The 7383-nt window shown below is 39.3% G+C and overlaps 1 pseudogene; it reads right to left on the reverse strand.

Annotated features, from left to right (window-relative positions):
- Window positions 1-1999: 1999 nt before the first annotated feature.
- Window positions 2000-3353, reverse strand: LOC126594301 (F-box/kelch-repeat protein At2g44130-like; annotated as a pseudogene).
- Between the last annotated feature and the right edge of the window lie 4030 nt (window positions 3354-7383).

Here is a 7383-nt window from a genome sequence, read left to right on the forward strand (position 1 = left end):
TGTAAAAGTGCATCACTACCAAAAAGAAAATGAAAAAAAAAACAAGGAAAAAAAAGGGGAGCAATGTTTCCAAGTAGCAGGTATTTTTCACATGTCATAATATAAGTGGAGAAAATAATATATTTTTTTCGTGTCCCTCTATTTATTTTAGGATAGTGTTATTCACACACCAATTTTCTCCTCCTACGCACCTTGTTAATTTTTAGTCTTAATCGTCTTCAATTCATTCGATCTAACAGCCGATAATTGAAAAATAGTGTAAAAAATAAAGATAAATGTGTAACACTATCTCTTATTATCCAATAGGTAAAGTACATGCTTGAATATTCGATACTGATATTTAGAAAAAACTTTTTCCGAAATTAGTAAAGCCTAATATTAGAATGAGGCTCCTCTTTGTGAAGATTTCAGGGATCCTCAAATTATATATGTTCATCGTACATCGTGCAATCAGTTTTCGTCAGGTATTGTTTATATTTAATTTTAAATAAAAAGATTTACAATGATTTCTGACCACACATTCGAAGTCGAAACATCTCAATGAGCACATACTGGCCGTTGGTTGCTTTAGGTACCGTTTGGTACGTGGGACGGGACGGGACGGAACGGGACGAGCCGTTCCGTCCCACGTTTGGTGCGCCTAAAAACTGTGGAACGGGTTGTCCCATGGGACGAAATTTGGCTGATTTTTCGTTCCACCTCTTCCTTGTGGAACACAAATTTATAACATTTTATGACAAAATTTCTCCTTATCTTTTTCAATATTTACATCATCTGTTCCGTCCTGCTCCATCCCGTCTCGTCCCGTTCCATCCCGTATGCGTACCAAACGGTACCTTAATGCCGTTCAAAGTCGAAACAGTGGCGGGGCCATAACATTCGAAGTATTTTTTTTGTCACGCTATCTAGAATTCGGCGCAACTTTCTGTTTTCCACTCGCAAGTCACGATGCAAGTGAAGTGAGGGACTCTTCTTTCTCTCTTTATTGCGAGCATTGGAAGAGAGAAAGAGGGGCAGTGGTGGAGGACAACTCAGAGGTATGAGATATTTTACTTGTACACTTATATTATATAAGCACTTTCAAAGATTGCTTTGTACTCAACTTTTAAATTCACACTGTGGTTAAAAAGTGATCAAAATTACTGTGACGAAACTTGTAACTCAAGTAACTAAACTCATCACTTAAAGTTCGCACTCATGTTCTCTGTGTCATATCGTTTGTAAGTTCATGTTTAGCTACATTAGTTAGATTTGCTTTTGTAGTGCACATAAATCTGAACTCTCTATTATTTATCTTGGACACATTTAGATCCACATGACGGTGCAGGTTGTGAAAAGTCTTAAGAGAGATCAAGAAGCCCAAGGCCTAAAGGACTTAAAATAGGATACCCACGAGCGCTAAAGCCAACTGCTTATGAGTTCAGTCTGATTAGGACATGTAAAGAGCTTCCTGACTGCCAGAGGCACGTAGGCAGACTAAGAACTTTATGGCACAAGTGTTCAGGAGCAGGTCTACCTATATGTCAATCAGGCCATGTAACGAATCATAGCCTGTTGCAGAGACCTAAGATGTGACGTAAAGGTGCTCAAAAAGTGCTTGGGTTCCGCTCGGCTAGCATCACTACGACAGAATGCACCATCTCGACTAACCACATCTCACTTCATCATAGAATGTTTGATTGATAGGTGAAAATATGTTAGTGTGCGACTCCATATAAATGTCAGTTGTGAAAACTCAAGGCTAGGGTTAGTTGATGGCCTATATAAAATGATGGGAACCTCCTGTATTGTATTGAGGTTAGATAACTGAAAAGAGCGATCATATGTTAGCTGAGCCCATTTGTAGTCTTAAAATCATTATAATCTGACACACAAACTTTGAGTCCATTTTATTTCTGTTCATATCCCGTGCCCACCAAAAATTTAGTATTTTAATTTGTTAACGTCTATAAAATAAAAAATGTAATTGTGTAACTAAAATTTTAGTGCTATTAAGATTTCATAATATTATTTATTAAAATTAAGCAGAAGATTATACACCTCAAACCTATGATATTTTTGCACTATTCAATCCGACAAAAAGCAAAAGCTGCTTACAACTTTACTCAAACACTCTTATACTTTCTTTAAAAAAAAAAAAAAAAAAAAAACAAAATTGAAACCTCATTTGTTTTTCAGAATTTGAAAATTTTAAAAAATTATTTCAAATTTCCACGTAGCACCCGGACTGCACGAAACCATAGAACCCCTCGGGCGTTTCCATTTTCATCAATTTACCCTTCTGCCCTTCGACCAAAAATTCCTCCTGCTTCGCGCCCTGGTAAGCCGACCCGGCTAGGAAGGTCCATTTCCCCAACCCGAGCGCGCAAGGCCCGACCCGAACTCTCGGGTCGCAATCACCCCAACAGAAGAACTTCCCGTCTTTCCCAACCCCGACGCACGACCTCGGGCACTGACCAGCGCGCCACGCGTCCTCCTCCAGCCTCCACCGACCCGGCCCTGTTTCATAGACCTCCGCGCTCCCCACGAACCTCCCTTGCATGTCCGTCGCGTACCCGCTTACGACCCAAAACTCCGACCCGGATACGAACCCTTCGCACTCGTCTCGCCCCTGACTCATCTCAGCAACTCGCTCCACTCGTTCTCCCTCACGTCGTACACCCTCGCTGACTTCATCGCGTTCTTGTTCTCGTCGTGGCCGCCGGCGATGTACACCCGCCCATCGAGCTCCCCGGCGGCGAAAAACGACCGGGTCTCCGGCATGTCCTTCCCCCGAGCCCACCGCTGAGTCGTGAACTCGTACACGAAGACGTCTCTCACCGGCTGGTAATTCGCCGGGTCCCACCCGCCCATCACCACCAGCTTCCCCTCCGAGCTCGTCACCTGACAGAACATCGGAAGCCCATGCGGGTACTTCGGAACCGGGTCGATCCGGTCCCAATTTCCACTCACGGAGTCAAAAATCGAGACCCCGTAACCGGGCGGTTTTGCCGGTTTGACCTCGTCCGATCCTGACGGCACCGGAAGCGCCTGAACCAAACAAGCCGCCTTGTGGGTCAGCCCTGATTCCTTCCGGTGGTTGTAAAATTCCCGGCTTTGGAGAAGGTCCTGCCAGCGGCGGCAGACTCGGGAGGCGACTCGGTGAGTCGAGTAGTGCAGACGGGTGAGGCACTCGTAGCCGAGTTCCTCCGGCAGACCGGGTATTAACTCGGTTAGTAACTCGGCCATTTGCTTATGGCAATTTGGAAATTTATATTTTAATTGGGGACAAAATTGGAATGAAAGAAGTAATTGTGTAGAAGAAAATGGAAGAGATCGGGTAGGATAGTGGTGTGCGTGGGGATTCAGTTGGAGTTGGGTATTTATAAGCAAACACCACACTCATAAATGGAGGCTGGTCCTGGCGCGGCCGTTGTAATCAACGGCTGCCACGCGCCGCACATATATTGGAAATTACCATATTTTGTAGGGTTTTACAGTTTACCCCATTTTATATAAATAAATAAATAATCTAACAAATCTTGAACCAAATTATAGAATTTGTTACCGCTTTGTACTGCGATCTAAGTGATGTTATCTTCTCTTGTTAGTGAAAAGTCATAGGTTTTATTCTAGTCAAGAAAGAATTTAAATCATATTATTATGGCTAGCCCATTGTGAAATTTAGCCAACTCCCTCACCCTTTAGTGTAGATAATATCGTGTGTTGGAAAAACAAAAACAAAAACAAAATTTGCTTACCAGAAGGTAGGGGAATTAATTAGTAAAAGGGTGTTATATCGACACACCCCTATTTACTTATTACACGCTCTTTTAATTTTCAATCGTCTGAATCAGATAAATTGAAGAAGATTAAAAACAGAAATTAACAAAAGTGTGTGAGAAGTAAAAATAAGTACGTGGATAACACACTCCAATAGTGAATAGGAAGTAAAAGACGTCTTAAGACCAAGTGGTGTAACACGTAATTGTAAAAGGAAAAGAGGACTCTAGTTTACTAGTTTTAATAAAATGCGATTTATGCTTTGCTTATATGTAATATAATTACAATTGCAATCTTTACATTAAACAACATTTACGATTGGAATATAATTACAAACCAAATCGAACTTTAGTATTGGAAATGTCAAATTCAAAATGGCAACGCAAATTGTTTTTTCTTTTAGTGGAAGAAAAAAAACTTAATCTGGTACCGTATGATTTAAATTTTATAGTTAAACCCAAATTTGAATATTAAGAACAAAAATTGCAATCTTAATTAAGAAAATACTTTTTTTTTGTCAAAATAGTTTATGAGATTGACATAACTCATTACTTTGGTCCTTAAGATTTGAAATCAATCCAAGTGGTTAAGCTTGTCCACCGTCAATCATTTAGATCATTCTGCGAAAAACCTCTATTAAACAAGGACAAATGACATAAACATTCTCTACTTTTGTCAAATCATTTTGACTAATTATATTAAAATGAAAGCATTTTTGTCATTTTGATACATATTTAATAACAAAAATCACATAATAATGAACTTACGCATGTGATGCGTGAAACAATATACGTAAGCCGCACAAGTTGCGATTTGACATAGTTATCTATAAGCATTATTGTTAATTAAATAAACCATAATAATAATTAAGATAAAACCAAATGGGTCGATGAAATCGAGTTGGGAAATGTAAGGTTTTGCTGGCAGTTAAATTAAAAAATGGTAAAATAATTGAGGACGAGGATTGAGGTACGTTGAGAAGAGGTTACGACTGGTTGTTTTAAAAGACAGGGATGTCCTGCCAATAAGGATAAGGGTTGACTACGTGTGGAAACAAGGGCAAGGGTTCGTGTCCCTGGGTCCCACATTGTCCTGTTTTGCACCGAAAAAGTAAACAAAATGTTCTAGAAGAAATTCCAACGTGGGAGGATCGATATATGGATAAATTTGAGAATTGGGTTGGGAATATCGATCAAACTTTTTGCCAAATTACCATATTAACCGTAAGATATTAAATTTGAGTAAAAAAATTTCCCTTGTATATAGTTGTATACAAAATGGGCTAGAGATAGTAATTTAGAATCAAACTTATTATTTACGAGTTAAATTTAAAATCATTTACTTGCAAGTTTCAAATAAAGAAATATACTATTAAACTAAAGCATATTTAAACGATGACATTTTACCTTATTGGAGTATGCACCTTAGTGCAAATAAGATCTTTGCTGGTTCACTCTTCTTAATAATTAAAATTTAACATACTAACAGTATCATTTGTGAAAAAAAAAAGAGTAGAGTCTGTTAAGTGTCGAATTTGAATTCTCTTAAATGTTGTTTAAAATTAATTTAAAGTATAAAATTATTATATATTTTTGCCAAGTATTGTTTATTTCTTTTTGGATAACGATTCAATATCCAACGTTTATGAGAAGTATTTGAAAAATAAAAGGTAGAAAGGGCCCCCATTGGATTTACAAGTACAAACTGCGTGTCATTGGTTTTCGAATGAAGGTCCAGTAACCTATCAATGTGAATATTTTAAAATGAATATGGGTCCTCTTTGTGAGGATTTCGAGAATTCGTGAATCGTGTCTATTCATTATACGTCGTGTAGTCATAAATTATTTTAAATATTTTTATTTAAAATTAAACACAAACAATACTTGATAAAAACTAACCGTATGATGCACGATTCATGAATACCCAGGATCCTCACCAAAAGAATTCGAAGAGGATCCTATTGGTTTTAAAACATTTAAGTTGTTGGCCTTGGTGAGGTGGATGCACCAGCAATTGACATGTAAATTAGTTTTGCCACATGGTCTTGGACCTTAAGCTCAATGGGTCATTGGATGAATGAGGGAGTAGGGACAAACTTAGAAGAGTAATTTCATGTACACGACATGTGGTTAGCAGTTGGAACTCGTGGTTAGCGGCTGGAATTCCATCTTCCAAGTTAGGCCTATCAATTTTTTACATTACCTCTTAACCTGACACAAAACGATACAAAAATTAGAGGTTTTAAATCAATGTATTAACAAGTTCTTCATTATCAAGTAACTCGTTAAGAACCCGTCAACGTGTCAGGCCTATTGAATCCCACATCGACTAGAGAGAAAGGAGAAAAATAATTTAAATAGAATTACTCCACTCTAACTAACACTGAGACATTTTGTAATAAAACCCCACACCTGACGGATTGTGTAGGTGGTAATTACCAAATTGGGGACAATATCAATGTTGTTGGAAGTGGGCCAATGGCCTGTTTATCTGATAATTCTACATGGTATCAGAGCCAGGGAGCGGGCCCATACTACCACGTGATGGGTGGGTCCCCTTGGCCTCGGGTGATGATGGTGGGTCATTGGCCTCGCATGTAGGATGAGTCACCTTGGCTACACATGGTTGCCGATGTGTGGATTTCCACATGTGACCCATAAAAATCGGGTCTCACGTGTGGGGGCGTGTTGAATCCCACATCGGCTAGAGGGAAAGGAGAAAAACAATTTAAATAGAATTACTCCACTTTAACTAACACTGAGGTCTTTTGTAATAAAACCCCACACTTGACGAATTGTGTATGTGGTAATTACCAAGTTTGGGACAATATCGGTGTTGTCGGAAGTGGGGCAATGACCCGTCTATCTGATAATTCTACATGGTATCAGAGCCAGAGAGTGGGCACGTATTTCCACGTGATGGGTGGGTCCCCTTGGCCTCGGGCGATGATGGTGGGTCATTGGCCCCGCATGTAGGGTGAGTCACCTTGGCTCCACGTGGTTGTCGATGTGTGGATTTTCGCATGTGACCCACAAAAATGGGGTCTCACGTGTGGGGGCGTGTTGAATCCCACATCAGCTAGAGGGAAAGGAGAAAAACAATTTAAATAGAATTACTTCACTCTAACTAACACCGAGACCTTTTGTGATAAAACATCACACCTGATGGATTGTACATGTGGTAATTACCAAGTTGGGGACATTATCGGTGTTGTTGGAAGTGGACCAAGGGCTCGTCTCTCTGATAATTCTACAAGGCCATTATCAAGTCACTCGTTAAGAACCCGATAAGACATCGTTTGCCAGATTTAGACGTTAGACATGACAATTTCTTACATGACCCGTTAACCCCACACGAAATCACACAACCCACTAACAAATTGTGTTGTTATTGGGTCACTTGTTAAGAACCCGTTAAAATAACTGGTGTGATGCGACACAACCCACAAACATAACGGGTATAACATAAACACGACTCGTTTGTTAAGCCTATTCCAAGTGTTGTAATTCAAATATGTAGCGAGGCTTGCAAAATAATTAATGGAATACCAATAAGATAATCAGATTGTCATTTAGTACTACGTTTTAGTAGTATTCCTCTTCACTTGTAAATAAGAAGTCC

The sequence above is a fragment of the Malus sylvestris genome, chromosome 12, assembly GCF_916048215.2.
Source record: "Malus sylvestris chromosome 12, drMalSylv7.2, whole genome shotgun sequence".
Classification (NCBI taxonomy): Eukaryota; Viridiplantae; Streptophyta; class Magnoliopsida; order Rosales; family Rosaceae; genus Malus; species Malus sylvestris.